Here is an 18761-nt window from a genome sequence, read left to right as displayed (position 1 = left end):
ACACTACTTTGTTAAAGCTACAGAAGATCAAATGTGCTGCCAGATATTCTCTGATTGTTCACATAGCTGGGATTTTCCCCCCTCCCCCACAAGTTTGAATTTAGGGAGCCAGAGCACAGAGCTTGTTTGTTTTAGGATCCAAGGGAGAGACCAAGGAGCCAGCTGGCTGGAACGGGTCAGAGTGTGCAGTTCTACCCTGCCCTGCTCATAACCTGATGAAATGCCAAGCCAATAAGCAGGACAGCTGATAGCACAGCCATGAGGAAGTGTGCTCTGGGAGGGTGCAGGCGAAAAGCCTTGGGAAGGAGGCAGGAGCTTTGCTACTTTGGGAGGGAGAAGTGATGTTTAGTGAGCAAAATAAAACTGCTCTTGGACACACTGAACTCAGTTCTGTTGTCAGTGACCTTCCTATAAACCTCTAAGGGCTTCGTAGGAACTGTAGCAGGTGAGGCATGTGGTTCAACAGGAAACCTGGACATTGGCTGGAATCCAGGGCACATGGCAAATTGTTTAAATAGAGGAGCCTTACTCAGCTGTAATGTGGGGGCTGAGATGCCTACCTCCCATAATTGCTATGCAGATTACTGATAAAATTCCTTAGCTCATTGCCTGGCACATGACAGTATTTCAAATATTGGTTTTTGTAGCTAAAGGTATAGCTCTGTGCTTAGCAAGCAGAAATCCTGGGTTTTATCCTGAGCGCAAAAAAAAAAAAAAAAAAAAAAAAAAAAAAGGCTTTAATCTTAAACAATTCTCTGTGAAAATACAAACTAAAAAGTCTTCCATGTAGATTAGTTGATGGACATTTTTCTAGTCTTTTTTTTTTTCTTTTCTTTTTTTTTTTTTTTCTTTTTTGTTTTTTTTTTTTTTTTTGTTTTTCATTTTCAAGACAGGGTTTCTCTGTATAGCCCTGGCTGTCCTGGAACTCACTCTGTAGACCAAGCTGGTCTCAAACTCAGAGATCCACCTGCCTCTGCCTCCCAAGTGCTGGGATTAAAGGCGTGCGCCACCACTGCCTGGCCTTTTCTAGCCTTTCTGAGAATATAAATGTGTTAACTCTGTACGTTTTCAAAGTTAGGATAATTCACATGTATATACACACATAAAGGGTGTTGAACAGATGGCCGTATGGTTAAGAGCTCTTAATGTGCTCTTGAAGACCTGGGTTTGGTTCCCAGCACCTACTGGTTGATCATAACTCAAGTTCCAGGGGCTGTGATGCAGTTGTTTCTGTGAACAACTAACTGCACACAAACTTGTACAGTTTCACACAATATACATAAATAAAAATAATTTTTAAATAATGTTTTAAAGGGGCCAGTGAGATGACTCTGTGGGTAAAAGCACTTGCCACACAAACTGGTGAACTGGATTCAATCCCCAGAACCCACATGAAAGTGGAAAAGGAGGACTGAGTCCATCAAGTCCTCTGACTGGCTGCCATGCTTGCCTATAAACAAGAGTAATACTGTATAGCCGGGCAGTGGTGGCGGACGCCTTTAATCCTAGCACTTGGGAGGCAGAGGCAGGCGGATTTCTGAGTTTGAGGCCAGCCTGGTCTACAGAGTGAGTTCCAGGACAGCCAAGGCTAACAGAGAAACCCTGTCTTGAAAAAACCAAAAAAAAAAAAAAAAAGAGTAATACTGTATATGATTTTAAATTCTGCATTTTACTTAATTTCTTAATTGGAACGCAAAATGCCATTATCAAAAAAATGCTTTCTTAATAGGATGTAACTACTTATTAATAAATCATTCTCTGAGTAACAGCTTTCCCTCTGTGTACATTGTGTGCAGCACATGTGTGACTGGTGCCCACGAAAGTCAGCATGGAGTATTGATCCCCTGAAATTAGCATCATGGATGGTTATGAGCCAGCATATGTGTACTGGAAACTGAACATGAGCATGGGGATCCTCTCCGAGAGCAACAAATGTTTTTAACTGCTGAGCCATCTCCAGCCCCCCTCTTCTGTTCTTGATTATATATATTACAATGATCTTTTGGCAGTGCTGGGGATCAAACTCTGGGGCATTGAGCATGACAGGCAGATACCCTGCCAGTGAGCTACGTTTCCAGCCCTACTATATGAACATATTTATGCATCTACCTTGCATTTTAATTTATATCCTTGGAGTAAATTATTAGAATTAAAGAATTACTGTTTTCTGTTCTTGCAGATTGTGACAAAATACCACCCAGAAAAGTTTCCATTTTTTTTCTGCAGAAGATGATAGCAAGTTCAGATGAAATCACTAGAATAACACATTAACACATTAATGAGTCAATTGATCCTGTATTGTCCATTGATGTTTAGTAATAATAGTTTAATCTCGTGCTCATATTTCTCTAAAATTTCCTTAGCTCTCTCACTTCTAGTTGACCCACAGGTGGCTGGAAGAGATAAAGTAGGTCCTAGCATCAGGGCCACCATAATGTTATCTTGTAGCAGCAAGTGGTCCTACCCGTTTTTAGTACATGCTGTGTCATACATGTTTCTTGAAAAAGCATTTATGTGAATACAGATGGGAGCAGAAGGAAAGGCTTTGAGGAATTTAGTTTGGGGTAGTATTTTTATGCTTTAATAATGAGAAAATGCCATACCATTTACTAAAATAAAAATCTCTGACATAATAGAAATGGGCAGTTGGTTTGATTTTTCAGAACTCTCACATATAACAACACTGTGTCCCATCTATCTGCAAGTCACCAATTAAATTTTTTTTATTATTATTTTTAGAACTAAGAATGACACGTCCTCCCCACCCCCAGATACCTGACAAACTTAGTTATATTGGAAGTTGCCTGTGGTGGCAGTAGATGGGGGGGGTAGGAGGTGCATCACAAAACAATTCCCTAGAGATTCATTAGTGTCTTGTTTCATGATCAGTGGGAGAACTTGTATTGTTTCCACAGGCTCAAGTCCCTTTACAGGGAAATAAGAAATCTTCCTGGTAGGCTTTGAAGGACCATCTCTCACTACTGACCTAGATTGCCCTTCATAGTAGGAAATAGACATGCCAGTTGGCTTGTTGCTCTCTTTTGTTTTTTAGGAAAGTGGTTCTGACTTAGGTTTTCCAAGGTAACTCCCAGAGAGATAGTTCTTTCTGCATTCTTTTTTAAAATTTATCTTATTCTGCATATAGTGTTTTGCCTGTGTGTATGTCCATCCATCACGTGTACCTGGTACCTGAATGTCTTAGGGTTTTACTGCTGTGAACAGGCACCATGACAAAGGCAACTCTTAAAAGGACAACATTTAATTGGGGCTGGCTTACAGGTTCAGAGGTTCAGTCCATTATCAAGGTGGGAGCATGGCAATATCTGGGCAGAGATGAAAGTTCTACATCTTCATCTGAAGGCTGCTAGTGAAAGATTGACTTCCAGGCAGTTAGGGTGATGGTCTTAAGTCCACACCCACAGTGACACACCTGTCCCAACAAAGCCACACCTCCTAATAGTGCTACTTCCTGGGCCAAGCATATACAAACTATCACAGTGAAGAAGTGGTGAACCTCCATTTGGGTGCTTGGAATTGAATCTGGGTCCTTTGTGAGAAATGCAAGTGTGCTTAACCATTGAGCCAACTCTCCAGCCCCAGTTTTTACACTCTTGATGAGGTTTGTGGGTTTGTTGGTTGTTTGGTTTGGTTTTTCAAGTCAGGGTTTCTCCATGTAGCCTTGACTGTCCTGGGACACCAGACAGTCCACCTGCCTCAGTTAACCTCCATTAGCACTAGGATTAAAGGTGTGCACCATCACACCTGGCTCTTGTAGTTCCCAGGTGAAGATCCACATGCATGTTTTGCTGCTACCACTAATGAGGAGTTGTCTGTTCATTGCTTGCCTCTCAGAGAATGCCACAGAAACTTTTTTTTAATCAGGAGTTTCTGGTGCTTTCCCTCTTTCTTCCCTAGGACATTCCACCTATACCTACATTGATTGTGTTTATCTTATCATCAGAGTCTACACTGCTCATGAGGAGTTCTCAGAATGGTTTGTCTCTTGACCATATTAGTAATCCCCTTCTACCTTCACTATTTCATTTGTGTTTAACTGTGTTTTCTTTATTATTTTACATTATGTTTATTTTTCAGTATGTTGATGAGTACCCTGAGGCCAGAGGCATTGAACTCTCTAGAACTGGGGTTATAGGAAGTTGTGAGTTGCAGAACAAAGGCTCTGGAAGTGAACTGGGGTCTCCTGGAAGAGAAATGCTTATAACAACTGACCCATGTCTCCAGCTCCTGCTTTCTTGTCTTTAAATATATCCATGGTCCACTAGATCACAAGAATTTCCCCAAATCTCAGCCTTGCTTCTTTTTCTAGACAGTTTGTTTAATCTCTTGCAATAATAGAACATTTCTGACTGGATTTAGGTTAGTCATATAACCAGTAGGGCTGTTACCTGAAGTCAAGGATTCATTTGTCCAAGTGGAAAAGGATTGGAACAAAATGTTGATAAATTTCTATGTTATTATGGTGAATAAGTAAATCCTCAGACAAAGCCAGGAGCCAATAGAACAGTGATAGATCAGAGACCCCAAATCTAGAGTAACACAGAGCAGAACAGGCTGGGATGAGCATTTTAGAACAGGAATGCTTAATCTGGCTCTAGGGTCTTTATAATTTTATGATAGGGTCCTTATCATCTTTGTAAATCATTAGCTTTGAATCAGTTCTGGTTTTCTTTTTTCAACTCCTACATGAGGATGGTGGAACCACTAACTGGAAGAGGACACACAACTAATATCATCACAAATTCTAGCCTGTGGTATCATCAAAGCTGCTTTTCATTTCCATATGTCCTTGATCCCTCTTCTGTGTACCTCAGTGGTTATTCCAAACGTTTATGACTCAAACTGTTACAACATATGAAGCCTTAGGAAGAAATCAAGAGTACCAAGCCATGCCACTCTGAAGCAATATCCTTGAAATACAAAAATAAGTCTGGTTTCTCACCCTCACCCCAAGGATGGCAGAATTAAATAAATACTTCTGTACTTTACAGTTCAACTTACAGCCAGTCATCCAGAAACCCAAGTCTTTAAGGTCTTATCCTCACCCATCCCTTCCTTCACCAGGCTCTCGGGTCTAACTCTGAAGAGCAGATTTCTCTGTCTTCAGTATCTTATAACCTTCTTTACCTCCTGTGCCTACATTGAAGGACTATTCTCTGAGCACACTGCTTTCAGTCCAGCCTTTCAAAGACAAGTCATTTTTCCAGATGTGATGGAACATTCCTGTAATTCCAGCACTTGGGAGGTAGAAGTGAGAGGATCAAGAGTTTAAGGTCATCCTCAGATACACACTACCTTTGAGGCCAGCCTGACCTATACAAAGTTCTATCCTACCCTTAACTGTCTCCCACAAGATGAAGGAACCACTTTTCTCTCCCCAGAGCTCCCCTTGCTGCTTCCTGTCTTCTACCCTTGTACCTATCTTTTTTTCCCCCAGTAGCTGCCATCTGGCTTGGCCATCCTTGTCTCCTAGTTTATTACGACCTGAGTCACTGACTCAGAACTTTCTTCTTTGTAACTCTCATCATTCTGGACGCTGCTAGTGCTGTGGATGCTCAGGCTCCTTGGCTCCTCTGAAGCTTTAATCTCTCTCTTCACTACCCTGTCATCAACTTAAATCGTTCTATACCTGGAATTTCAACTTGAAATCTTTTTTTTTTTTTTCCCAGTTGATTTGTTCAAGTACCTGCATGGTCAATGTTTTACTCTCCTAACTTCCGTAAGCCTCAATTCCTGTCTTTACTTGACGGTATCCCACGATATATCAGGAGTATGCCACTCCCTCGGTTCCTCTTATAAAAATAGCCTTCCCTTGAAAAGGACCCTGCATCTGGGTAAATCATACTATCTACTCTGCCTCTACTGGAATGGCTGGATGTTTTTGGAGAAATAACTCATCCAAGTTATTTTTATTTTAAAACAAGGTCTTAGAAAAGGGCTCAGTCAGTGAAGTCCCAGACATGAAACCTGAGTTTTAGAACTCCACTACCCAAGCAAGATAGAATGTGGTAATGTGTGCTTGTAATGCCAGTACTGGGAAGATGGAGACAGGCAGATCCCCAAGGCTTGCTGGCCATCCAGTCTAGTTCCAGGCTTCATGAAAAACCCTGTCTCAAAAAGAAGATGACAAGAAATTGAGGAAAACACCTGATATTCAACTCTGGCCTCCACAAATATTTGTATACAGGGACACACAACAAATTTTGCCATGTAGCCCAGGCTGGGTCTGAACTTGCTGTCTTTGCCTCAGACAACTGAGTGCTTAGATTACAGGTGGGTACCACCATAGCTAGCCTCAAAAATTCCTTCCTTCCTTCCTTCCTTCCTTCCTTCCTTCCTTCCTTCCTTTCTTCTTTCCTCCCTTCCTTCCTTCTTTTCCCTCCTTTTTCTTTCCTTCTTTTTCTTCCTCTCTCCTTCCTGTCTTTCACTTTCCTTCCTTTCTTTAGTCCTTTCTTAATTTTTAAAAATTGTTATCATATTTATATGTGTGGGTATTTTGTCCCACATATGTGCCTGGTGCCCTCAGAGGCCAGAAGGTAGCTTTGGCTCTCCCTGAACTAGAGTCTCATGTGGTTGTGAGCCACCATGTGAATTCTGGGACTCAGCCCCAGTCCTCTGCTGAGCCCTCTCTCCAGCCCTGTGTCTGTCTTGATACAGGATCTCACCAGTGCTGGGATTACAGGTTGGTGCTATCAAGGTCAGTTAATGTCATAATCTCACACATTAAAATGGCCTTCCACACTTCTGACAAATCCCGTCATGTTTCTCTAATGAGGTCCATTTCTCATTCTTTTACTTTGTTGGTTTATTTTTTGTTTTTAGTCCAGGCAAGGTGGTGTATGCCTTTAATCCCTGAATTCAGGAAGCAGAGATATGAGGATCTCTCTGAATTCTAAGCCAGTCTGGAGTACATATCTAGTGAGATTTTTTTCAAAAAAGTAAATAAATACATAAAATAGAATAAATAAAAAATTGTATGTATGTTTTTTGCAACATGCATTTATATGTATTACATATGTACTTGGTGCCAGATGGGAAGCAGTAGAGGCCATTAGAGCCCCTGAAACTGGAGTTACAAATGATTGTGAGTTCCCATGTGGTTCTGGGAACTGACTGTGTCCTCTGCAAAAGCAGCAAGTGCTCTTAACCACAAAGCCATCTCTCTACCCCAGAATTCATTGAATAGTTGCTGGGTTGATTTCATATTATTTTATATTGGTCTCTGTATAACCCGGTTAACCTCAAATGTGTGATATAATTCAGGCTTGCCTCCAGCTCAACAGAGATCTCCCACCTCTGCATCCTGAGTGCCAGCATTAAAGGTGTGTGCCAGCCATCGGGCAAGAATTTAGTCCTTTCTCTTTCATTTCCCTTCTCACCCATACAGCCAGCAAATTCTATGAGCTCTACTTGGAGACAAGGAGACAATCTTAAAATCTTCCTGCTCTTACCATTTCACCTCTACTACCCTTGTCCAAGAAACCTTTGTGTCATCTCTGAATCACAGCAGGCGGTTCCTAAGCACTCACTCTGCTTCTACCCTTCTTCCTGTCTGCTCCCCAAACAGTTCAGTCTCTGCACCAGGCACGACTTTTTTCAGACCACACTAGTTCTCTATTGAAATTCTCTGAAGGCATTTGCTCAGAATAGAAGTCAAAGTTCTCTGACTGCTCTTTTGAGACTGGATCTTACTTTAAGCTCTAGCTGGCTTGGAACTTTCTATGTAGAATAGGCTTGGCTCAAATCCACAGAGATTATCTTGTCTCTGCTTCCTGAGAAGTAACCTTAAAAAAACAAAACAAAAAATTGTTTTGTTCTTAAGACTAGGTGTCAAGTAGCTGAGGCTGGCCTTGAACTTCAGATCTTCCTGTCTCTATCTCCCAAGTGCTGGGATTACAGGCTGTGCTACCAGGTCTGACTGAAAATAGCTTCTTACCTGCAGTGGGCACTGACTACAGGCTTTACCCTTCCAACATCTAAGAGCCCATCTCCTTCTCCAGCTGCTCCACTCCTGTCTGGGAGGAAACACTTATTCTGCCCCTTTCTCCAGGCTTTCTCCACTCCAGCTAGCTGGCCTCCTCACTTCCACATACTGCTCCTCCGATCAAACCTCTGCTTTTCAAAATCTGAGTCTACCTGCTTTACTAACCCTGTATCCAGTTAGTTTCTTTAGTGTGTAGGCTGTGCTGTTTCCTCTTTAATTTCCAGCAATGTCCCCCACACAGGAGATATTGTATAGGTTTGTTGAATGGAAAACAGACTGTAGCTACACTAAACTTTGAAGGTTTGTTGACTAAAACATGCTTAGATATTTTCTTCTCTGATGGTCTTCCCTGACTCCATTATTCAAGTCATGTATATTTGTGTGGCATTTTTCCTCACTAGACTGAACACTCTGGGAGGGGAAAAGACTGTATCTTACTCATCTTTCATCTGAACTGGTATCTAGGGAGTGTCTGACATAAAGCAGTTTGTTGGATGAATAAGTGAATGACATTAGTGAAGAAAAAATACTAGACTTTTAAAAGTTCCCTGAAGACTGAGACAGACTGAAAAAAAACGAGTTAAGAACAATAAAAACAGAGACTAATTATGTGAAGAAAAGAATGGGTACAAATAAACAGGCAGGTGATAATGCCAAATGAGAATGCAGGAGTCAGTCAGGGAAGGCTCTTGACGTAAAATCTGAGATGTTTTTAAACATAAAAGGGACATAACTTGAGCATAAATGAAAAGCCAGCCATAGAGTTCTGGCGAAGTAGGGCAAAACGAGCAATTCATAACTAAAGCTTGCTTGTTAAGTAGGATCTGTTCAACAGCAGGCCTCAGGGTTCTGCCTTTTTATTGGCTAACTAAGCAGGCATGTTCATTCATTCTGTGTCTTGATATTTCCAGGGCCAAGCCAACATGGGGACTTTATGTTCTCTAAACAGTCAAGAAGAAAGTTTCTGTGAAAATATCCCAACGAATCTGTCCTGTGGGATTGAACATTTTGCTAACCCTGGCTCTCCAGGGAAATGAACTTCCTCATTCCCAATGTTAAGAGGAGAAACACAAACGACTTTCCTTAAAAGGTTTTATAGGATAGTCTAGAAAACATTTTGTTAAGTGAAGATCCAAAGAAATCAAGGATATATGCTGAGGTCTGAAAAATCTGATAGAAAGACCTCTCCTAGATCTGCTCCCTGCTCACAGGACACAGGTGATGGGATCACTCCATGGGGGTGGATAGTCATTTTGAGGGGTTCAGACTGCTCCTGTAAGATGGAACACATGGATTCTTTCATTCTCTATCTCCTTTTTTCTTTTAGGCAGGCCCAGTATAGTAGACTAAGCTGGCCTTTAGCTCACAGAGATCCATCTGCTTCTGTCTCCTGAATCCTGGGATTAAAGGCATGTACCACCACACCTTTACTCTTATAAATACTCGATTCTGAGAATGTTCCTCATTTTAAGAACCAACATTTTGCACAGCGGAAGGCATATCAAGTCCCGCTGAATCTCTTGAGGCTGAGTTGGCAACTGTCTACTAAGATAACCTAGTTTTCAGTGTCAGTTTTCTTAGAACATCATGCCCAGAGCGATTTCCAGAATCCACCGCCTTTCTACCCTCCGTGGAGGTAAGAAAATTTTTGTTTACTGCATGCATCGAGGAGCTGAGTTCAGATGAGTATTTTATTGCCTAACAGATTCCACCTATGCTTCAGCATAGGGAGGCATCTAAATCCCTTATGCTGCCATAAAATCGACATGACAGCAAACAAGGTATAAACTGAGATAATTCTAAACCCTTAGGGTCATCCCCAGGTAGTCACTGTCTCCTTGTGCTACCCAATCGCTGGGATGTGATTGGGGTGTTGGGGGGGAAATCACACTGGTTTGGGGTGATGTCACACTAGCTGAGATGACATCTAACTGCGAGAAACCCGACTGCCACTGAACGCCGGTTAAACCACCTCGGAGACTGCTGTGCGGAGAGGACTGGGAAACCGGTCCCCACACACTGTCCACGCTGGCTCCCCACGGAGGCCCACCCACACCCGCGGTCCGCGGCAAGATGCAGTGATCTCAGCCCTCCCGCTCCTCCGCACTTCCGCCTCAGTAGGTGTCATGGCGCTAGGTGGCTGAATGGTTCCGGCGAGGCGGGGCCGGCGGGATGCAGGCGGTCGCTCGGGGCTCCATTTGTCGGGTCTGGTGACAACGGCAGCTGCGGAGCGAAGGGCCGGGCCGTGGCCCCGGACCGCAGGGGAGGCCGAGGCGGGAGCGCTTGGCGCTGAGGCGGCGGCGGCGGCGGCGGGAAGGGGCCGGGTGGCAGGGCAGGCGGGAGGCTGGCGAGGCTCCGGCCGCAGGACGGGCGCGGGGACGGCTCCGGGGGGCGGGGGCCGGGGCCCGGGCTGGCTCGTGCGGGGGGTATGATGACCCGGCGGCGGAGCCCCGGATCGCGTCTCCTCCGCCGCCTCCCCGCGGCGGCCCCGACTCGAGGCTGAGAACTACACACACCGGCGGTGAGTGAGTCAAGCTCGGCGAGGGGATGGGGCCGTGGACTGCGGGGCTCGGCGCCCCGAGGTGGGACGGAGCGAGCGGCGGACTCCCGTCGGTAGCCGACTTGCGCGGGGCGCCTCTCTGGCCAGGCCCCGCGAGGCCCTGGGGGCCCCGTCCTGCTGCCTGGCTGCGAGCGGCCGGACGCCACTGCGTGCCGGAGAAAATGGGCAACTCCCCCTGCCTGCTGTCTTTCCCTCCCAATCGTGTTGTTGTCCTCAGGTGACAGGGGTCGGTCTGGCATCTCCCCACCGTACGGGTCCCCACCCCAACCGCGGGCTGCGGTGGCAGTTCTCTGTGTAAAGCTTGCTTGTACTTGTGCGTGTGCATGTCACCCCACTCCCTGTAGCTGTAGGTCGGGCGTATTTGTGCCTTTGGGGACTGGGAAACCGCATCTAGAGAAAATCGTGTTGGTCGGATTGATATGGAAGCTTTTCTATTCTCTTGGTTCATGTTCTGTAATCTTTGAGTGTGTAATTTGTGATGGTGATAAGGCTATGTGTGGGGACCAGCCCACCTATGTTTATCTCTGCAAGGCAAAGCTAGAGGTCTTTTTCAAAGGGAAACTTGCAGCCCGTCGTTACTTTCAAAGCCAAGAACAACAAAATCCAAAACATTAAAGGAAAAGATGGAAATAACCAAAAGCCTTTGGGTAGGACCCACACTATAAACAGCGCTGTAGGGCAGCGTCCCCCGTTTGTGCTTGGCAACCGAGACCTAAAACTTGGTCTCCAGAAGTATTGGTCTAATCCCCAGTTTGTTGTGGTGACGAACCGTGAGCAGTGGCCTGTGTGTTTATGCTGGGCGCGTTTTCTTTCCTGTTTGGGGATGGGTACTGGAACGGGAAGCGGGAAAGGGGGTGGGGGCAAGCTCCAGTAAGTAAATCTTTTCTCTACATATCCAGTGACTTAGTTGTGGGTACTCAGAAGATGCTCATTCTTCTCTCTTTAGTGACACTTTGAGAATTCTCAGTAGTGTAGTGCAGCCACATACTAGTTTCAAGCGTAGACTCGGTTGCCCCAGTCCGCCCTTTATCTTGTTTCCTAGTAACTGATGAAAACAGCAGCATGGCTTCCTGCTCTAGATGGAGTGGGGTTAAATTAAGTGGCGGATGCCCTCAGCAAAACCTACAATTTTGCTCTTGTTTGTGTAAAGCTATTTTTGATTCATGGTCTGTAGTTTTTTTTTTTTTTTTTTTTTTTTTTTTGGTTAAGATTATAGAGAATGCAAACCATTGCCATTTTTTTGGTGAGGGATGGGGAGAGTCACTTAAAGCCTAAAGCTTCCTGTAAAACATTAAAAAACCCAACAACTCATTTTACCTAATCACTGTTATTCAGCTGGTATTTTGAGTCTCTTTTGCATGCAATTTTCTCAGGATTCGGTGTTGCAATATGATAGAGGCTTTTAGATACTTTTCTTGGCAGCACAAGCCTTTAATCCCAGCACTCAGGAGGCAGAGGCAGGAGCATCTATCTGGCCAGCCTGGGTCTACAGAGCGAGTTCCAGAACAGCTAGGGCTACACAGAGAAACCCTGTCTCACCAAACAAACAAACAAAAAAACAATACTCTTTTTGGCTTGAAGGGTAATTTGGTAGTTTTTGAGATTGAAGCTAGAGGCTGCCAAACCGGTAAGGCAGCTGACAAAAATGTTGGCTCTTGTTGGCAGGTCGTTTCTGATAGTCTCGTGAACAAGTTGATCTCTGGACATTGTATTTTACAGATTTTAGAGCAAGTTGATTGGTAAAGAGATTTAAAATCAAACCAGATCTTCCTTCTGAAAAAAAAAAAAAAGTCAGAGTTCACATTCCTCTGGAAAACAGAATTCTTGCCTCTGTTTTTGTTTTTATAAGCACAGAACTATCAGTGGTTTGTTGGTGGAGATCAGTGAGCCAAACCTGCCTGTGAACTTCTTATACTTGGAGCTTGTGCCGCTTGTTAGTTTTGTATTTTAATTGGTTCTTTTGTAATTGGAATAATTCTGTAAGCCTGAGCAGCCTGACCTGTCAGCTGTCCTTTTTTTGACTGTGACAACAGTCTGTTTTTGTTACAGGCCTCTCCCCTCCTACTTCCTAGCCAGTTTCTTCCCTTACAATTCATGCCATTTTGGCCAAGTTATTAAAAATCATTTCCCTGAACTAACACTTAATTTGATTTTCTTTTTCTTGTTTGTTGTAAAGAACATAGGCTAAGGCTCTGTTGACTAGGCTTGACCTCACACTCCTGAGCTGAAGTCCTGTCTCAGCTTTACTGAAACTTCATAGTGTCTGGTATGGTTTTGATTTTGTCTTTTGTCTTTTTTTAGTTGTAGAAATTCAGCCAGTGTATGCAGCATAATGTATTTCTCAGTAGTATATATTTGTTACATTGTGTGTGTATGTCTGTACATGTGTGCACGCATTCAAGAAAAAACAAATTGCAGGAATTGGTTTTCTCTAATGTGGGTCTGGGGGATAAACTCTTTTTAGGCTTAGCAGCAAGTGCCTTTACCCAGTGAGCCATTTTGCTGGCCCTCTAGTGCCTTTTATACTTTCATTTTATTTTTTCCTTTTTGGTGCTATATCACTTCAGCAGCCTTCTAAGGGTATCAAATCCCCTTTGGATTCTTTAAAGGCACCTGGTACCGTATTTTCTTTGTTACTTAATGAAAGGAACCAGCACTTTGCTCATTAGCTCTGGGTAAAACTTATTTGGCCTTTTTGAGTTTCTTTTTCTTTTTTTCTTTTTTTTTCCATTTTAGAATTAGAAATTTAAGAAAAGACTTTTAAAGTAGCTGTGAAAGTTCAGTACTGTTTTTTTTTTTTTTTTCCCTACTCTTTCTCCAGTCAAACACATTTCCTTCCTCTACACAGTTACTCATTTTCCATCTCCCTTGCAGTCATTGTTTTTGGAAGAGCCTCAGTGTACCTCCCATCTGCCCAGCCATTGTTCCCTTATTTAACCTGTGCTTCCTTTAGATCTGAACAGGGCCCTCCCTCACAAGGTATTATTTGTGTTTTATAGTGATCTCTCTCGTTAATTTGACTTTGCTCTTATATTGGAAACTCTTAGTGCTGTCATTTTATTTCAAACTTTATAAACCTTGTTGACTATATCTTGTATACATAGTAAAATAGTGTCTTTTCCCAATACTCTTCTTTTGTTTTATTGCTATACATTTGTTATGCAAAACCAGTCTAAGCAAGTATTGAAACTTGGGAAAATACCTTACCCAGAAGGAAAGTATCCTTTAGCCAGTTTATCAAAACATCAGAGCATGTTTTAAATGGCTGAAGGTACACAGAGCTGTAGATGCTCTCCTGGCAGCTAAAACCACCTTTCCACACCCTGTTTTGCAATACTAGTTGGGAAACTTGCTTGTAATATGAAGGCCCATATGAAGGAAGGAAGTACTGCAAAGGGGTGGCAAACTTGTTATGTAAATGTTCTATGTCAGTGCTATCCCAGCTTACTAATCTGCTCTCTGCTGCTGGCCACTCATAGACCTGTGCTGCTTCCAGCTTATTACTCTACCATTACTTGGGCGTTGTCTCAGGGTAGAAGCTTGGATCTTTGAAAGCCTTTTTATGCATTGTTCTCAACTGGTGAGGAAGACTGATCAACGTAGCCTAGCCATGTGCCTAATAAAGGAGAAAGTAGATCTTTATACAAAACAACAAGCCCTAACACCGAAGTGAGATTTATGTGCGGAAAGGTAGACATTAGGAAAACAATGCAAAGGTGCCAGGCAGTGGTGGTGCACTCCTTTAATCCCAGCACTTGGGAATCAGAGGCAGGCGGATTTCTGAGTCTGAGGCCAGCCTGGTCTACAGAGTTACAGGACAGCCAGGACACAGAGAAACCCTGTCTCGGAAAAAAAAAAAGAAAAAAAAAAAAGAAAAAGAAAAACAAGCAAGCAAACAAACAAACAGGAAAAACAAAGGCTAAGAAGGGAAATGAAGTTCATTTCAGGAAAAGCAAGCACATTATATATATGCAGGAACGTGGACTGGAGAAGCCAAGGTCCACACATTCTTCCAAGCACTGAAACTTAAGAGTGAGTGCCCAGGGAAAAAAGAGTGGATCTAACAAATCCACTGAAATGAAAGTAACCACAGGTCAGACTTTATCATGTTTTTGGACTTTATCATGAAGGCTTAAATGGTGGAACAGATGTTTATTATTTTTCCAGATGTGCATTTTTAAAGCAGGCTAGGAAGTGAAGAATGAATTGAAAAAGTGAGCACTAACAAGGTGCTTAAGAGTATAATTTAGGGAATACCACTTAGGCTGTTTAAGTAGTTCACAATTCAAGTTTTAAGTAAGTAGGGCAGGTGGGCTGGAGGAAACTGAGTGGAGTAAAAGGTAGTTAGGTTTCTGGCAAAAGAATTTTCTTAAATTTTTATTTTACTTTTATGTATGTAGGTGAATGTACCTGTGCATGCTGCTGTGGAGACCGGGCTGATGTTGTGTGTCCTCATTGGTAGCTGCCTTATGTTCTGAGACAGGGTCTTTTACTGAGCCTGGAGCTTGCTAGTTTTCCAGAGAGCTCCAGGGATCCACCTCTTTCTGCCCCAGCACCCTTTTGCACCTCAACACCTAACTTTTACATGGGTACTAAGATTGAATTCAGGTCCTATGTGCACCTCATTTACTGAGCCATCTCCCTAGCACCTTCTTGTCTGTATTTTCTGTCTTTCTCCTTTCTTCCTTTTGTTATTTTATTTTATTTTATTTACTTATTTATGTTTTTTTGAGACAGGATTTTTCTGTGTAGCTTTAGCTGCCCTGGAACTCCCTCTGTAGACCAAGCTGACCTTGAACTCAGAAATCTGCCTGCCTCTGCCTCCTGAGTACTAGGATTAAAGGCATGTACCACCACTGCTTGGCTCTTGTTTTACATTTATAAAAAATGTATTCTTGGGCTGGAAAAATGGCTTAGTGAGTAGAGGTGCTTGTCGTGCATGCCTGGCCTGGTATGGCCACCTGAGGTTGATCCTTGGAACCTATGTAAAGGTAGAAGGGAGAACTGACTCCACAGAGTTGTTTTCTGAACTCTAGATGCACACTGTGCCATATACGACCACCACCGTGGCATGCACATACATGTAAATGTAACTTGTATTCTCCTGAAGTAATTGTCTCTGAGGTTTACTGCCTCTGTCTGCTAACCTAGTTCTAGTCCTGGAAGCTTCTAGCTTCCAAACAATCTTATTTATGTCTAGAATATTTTCAGCTTCTGAGACTTATGGCTGAATAAGCTCACCCTTTGTTTTTTCTGATCTCTGGCTGGCTGGTTCAACTCAGCTGTTCTGACCCAAACTCCTCTCCAAGCTGGTTGATTCAATCTGCCCCCCCTCTCTATCTCTCTCTCTCTTTCCTTCCCTCCCTCCCCCTTTCTCTCCCTCTCTCTCCCTCTTCCTCTCTCCATCTCCTGACTTCTGCTTGACCTTAAACTAACTCTAGCAATCTGTTCTATCTTCTTGTTCCTTCTCATTCTCTGGCTTTACCTAATATTTTGTCTTTACCTGTGTTGTCTAGCTTGTTCTCTCTTCAGCCTGTCTTTGTAAAACTCTCCCCATAAAACAGCCTATATCTCTGCACTGCACTCTCTCCTAAATTGGCCATATCCTATTCTGACAAATCTTTCTGATCTACAACTTAATTAGACATCACTTTCAAACATGGCTGCTTTCTTCTACAAACTAACTTGACCTTCACTGTTTATAGGTGTTTACTAAGGGCTTGTCTATATTACAGCCAGGGGGATTAAAGTTGTGTGCTAAGGGTGGAGCCACACCACAACTAGAAACAGGTTTTTCCAGTAAATAACACAATCTTGAGCTTCACAAGTTTGATCAAATATCCTGTAATACATAAACTCACTAATAATATTTTAATTAAAGCATGTTCTTTTACTTACCTGTCTAATGTTAAGAATGTGTATCAGAGTATATACTGGAGTATATACACTTCCTTATATATACATATAAGCCAGGACAGATGACTGGGAGAACTCAATATAAAGTATTGGTTTTAGGCTATTTAGGTCATTGGTTGTTAAATTATGCCAGAGAGGAAAGATGAAGATGACATTGAACAAAAGCAGCATGAATTTATTATAGGTACATGAGTGTATGGGGGGTGTTGGGGGAGGGGATGGAAGTTACACATGCCTTTAATCCTAGCACTTGGGAGGCAGAGGCAGGGGGAATCTTTGAGTTTGAGGCTAGTTTGGTCTACAGAGTAAGCTTTAGGACAACCAGGGTTAACACAGAGTAAACCCTGTCTCGATAAAAGAGGACACAAGCTTTGAAAAAATGCCTATCTTTGCTGTGATACCAAACCATTCCATTCAGTGTTATAATTTAATTCCTTGTGGCAGGAATTAATTAAATACCTATATCAATTGCAGTGTGGAGTATTTGCCACAGAGTAGAGAAGCTCTGAAATAACCATGTTTAAAGCCGTTCACTCCAGCAAGGTCCAGCTCTCCTTTGAGTAGTAAACACAAGTACTAAAAGTCTTTGTCTGTTAATTATAGTTTGGGATTATTGCAGGGAGCAAATTTGTTAGTATATTACATTAGTTGTCATTGGAAAGTGAATTTTGAAATGAAACTTTGTTTATTGCTAGATCCAAGAGGTGCAACATTTCAGGAAGTCAGAAATAGCATTTGATTTATTGGGAGCTATCTTCATATGCATTAGTTTGTGGTTTAACAGAGCATTCTATACAGAAAAATACCCACAGTCGTTAATTCTGTCCCATATTTTTTTGGAAAAATCTTACCTCAGAAGTGATCCTCATTTGCAAAGGCAGATTTGTGGGACAGTATCTATGCCTAGAAATGGCTTTTTAAAGCCTCACTTCAGAGTAGAGTATAAATAACAGTGTTGGTTTTTCTAGGTCATTGTGATTCTGTGTTTTCTTCTCACCTTGTTACTGAGGTCTGAGTGTCAACTACTTGAGGAGTGATGGTAAAATATGTACCTGTGAGAAAGGCTAGTGAAATTCTGTTTTTTGTTTTTTTGCCTTTTATGGATTACGTATGTTTTTCAAGCATATTTTCTCTCTCTCTCTCTCTCTCTCTCTCTCTCTCTCTCTCTCTCTCTCTGTCTTTCTCTCTCTCTGGTGAAAGTCATTAGTATTTGCAATTTTGTTATGGGGTCAAAAGTTGGTGATAACATCGTTCTAAAGATGTAATATTTTTAAGGACTATCTAGTTATGAACATTACAAAAAAAATTGGCCAAAAGTCGTGATGCATGTGAATCCTGCATTCAGAAGGTAGAGGGATGAGGAACAGGAGTTCAAGGTCATCCTCAGGTACATTGTAAGTTTGAGGCTAGCTAGCGCTCTGTAGAAACTGTCTTTTTTTTGTTTTGTTTTGTTTTTTTTGAGACAGGGTTTCTCTGTGTAGCCCTGGCTGTCCTGGAACTCACTCTGTAGACCAGGCTGGCCTCGAACTCAGAAATCCACCTGCCTCTGCCTCCCAAGTGCTGGGATTAAAGGCGTGTGCCACCACTGCCCGGCTGTAGAAACTGTCTTAAAAAATAGAAACAATAGAAACAATAAATAAGAGGATTATTTTTTGAGTTCTTTCCAGTATGACTTTATGACCTTGTCATTTTCGTTTTGAGGAAGGGTCATAAAGCCTATGCTGGCCTCACAATGACCAAGGTTGGCCTTGAACCCCTGATTCTCCTGTCCTGTTTTTCAAGTTCAAGGACTACAGCTATGTGCTACCGTGACCTCTGCCCTTTTGTAGTTGCTGCAAACTGTAAATTTTATATTGATGAATATTGTGTTCCATGTTTTTGGTTGAATTGTTGAATTTCTATTTCAGTAGGGAAAACAAATTGGATGATTTACTTACTTTTTTTTTTTAAGTTTGGCTCAATTTTATGATGGCAAGTGATACTTTGCATATATTTTAATAGGTAAATTTAGTAAAGGAACTACTTGGTTTCAGGTTTTCTTTTTATATTTGGTTTTACATAGGTGATGTAAGTAGGCCAAGAGGCTTTGCATATTCATGACCTTGTAAGTTGAAGTGCACTGGTTTTAGCTTTTAATTTGTGCTTTTTTTTCTCTTTGAGGTTCATATCAATTATGGAAACTGTTGCTTAAAGTAAATCCAACCACCAATTTAGAAGTTGAAGGTTGAGGATGTATTTTTTTCTTTGCAGCTGACTCCACTGCAGATAAGCTTTAAGTTGTAA

At 42.3% G+C, this 18761-nt stretch overlaps 1 protein-coding gene across 2 annotated transcripts in view; it reads left to right on the top strand.

The window, feature by feature from the left end:
• Positions 1–9951: 9951 nt before the first annotated feature.
• Positions 9952–18761, top strand: part of Hipk1 (homeodomain interacting protein kinase 1) — a 50214-nt gene continuing 41404 nt past the window's right edge. The window contains exon 1 of one of the 2 annotated variants that reach the window (XM_076933047.1): positions 9952–10119. The gene's annotated coding sequence lies outside the window, so the exon portion shown is untranslated. Of the gene's footprint in view, positions 10120–10391; positions 10524–18761 lie in introns of those variants that run through there. The other variant, XM_034499550.2, reaches the window with a different exon arrangement.

This window comes from Arvicanthis niloticus, chromosome 4, assembly GCF_011762505.2.
Source record: "Arvicanthis niloticus isolate mArvNil1 chromosome 4, mArvNil1.pat.X, whole genome shotgun sequence".
NCBI lineage: Eukaryota > Metazoa > Chordata > Mammalia > Rodentia > Muridae > Arvicanthis > Arvicanthis niloticus.
This window is presented reverse-complemented; position numbering and strand designations above follow the sequence as displayed.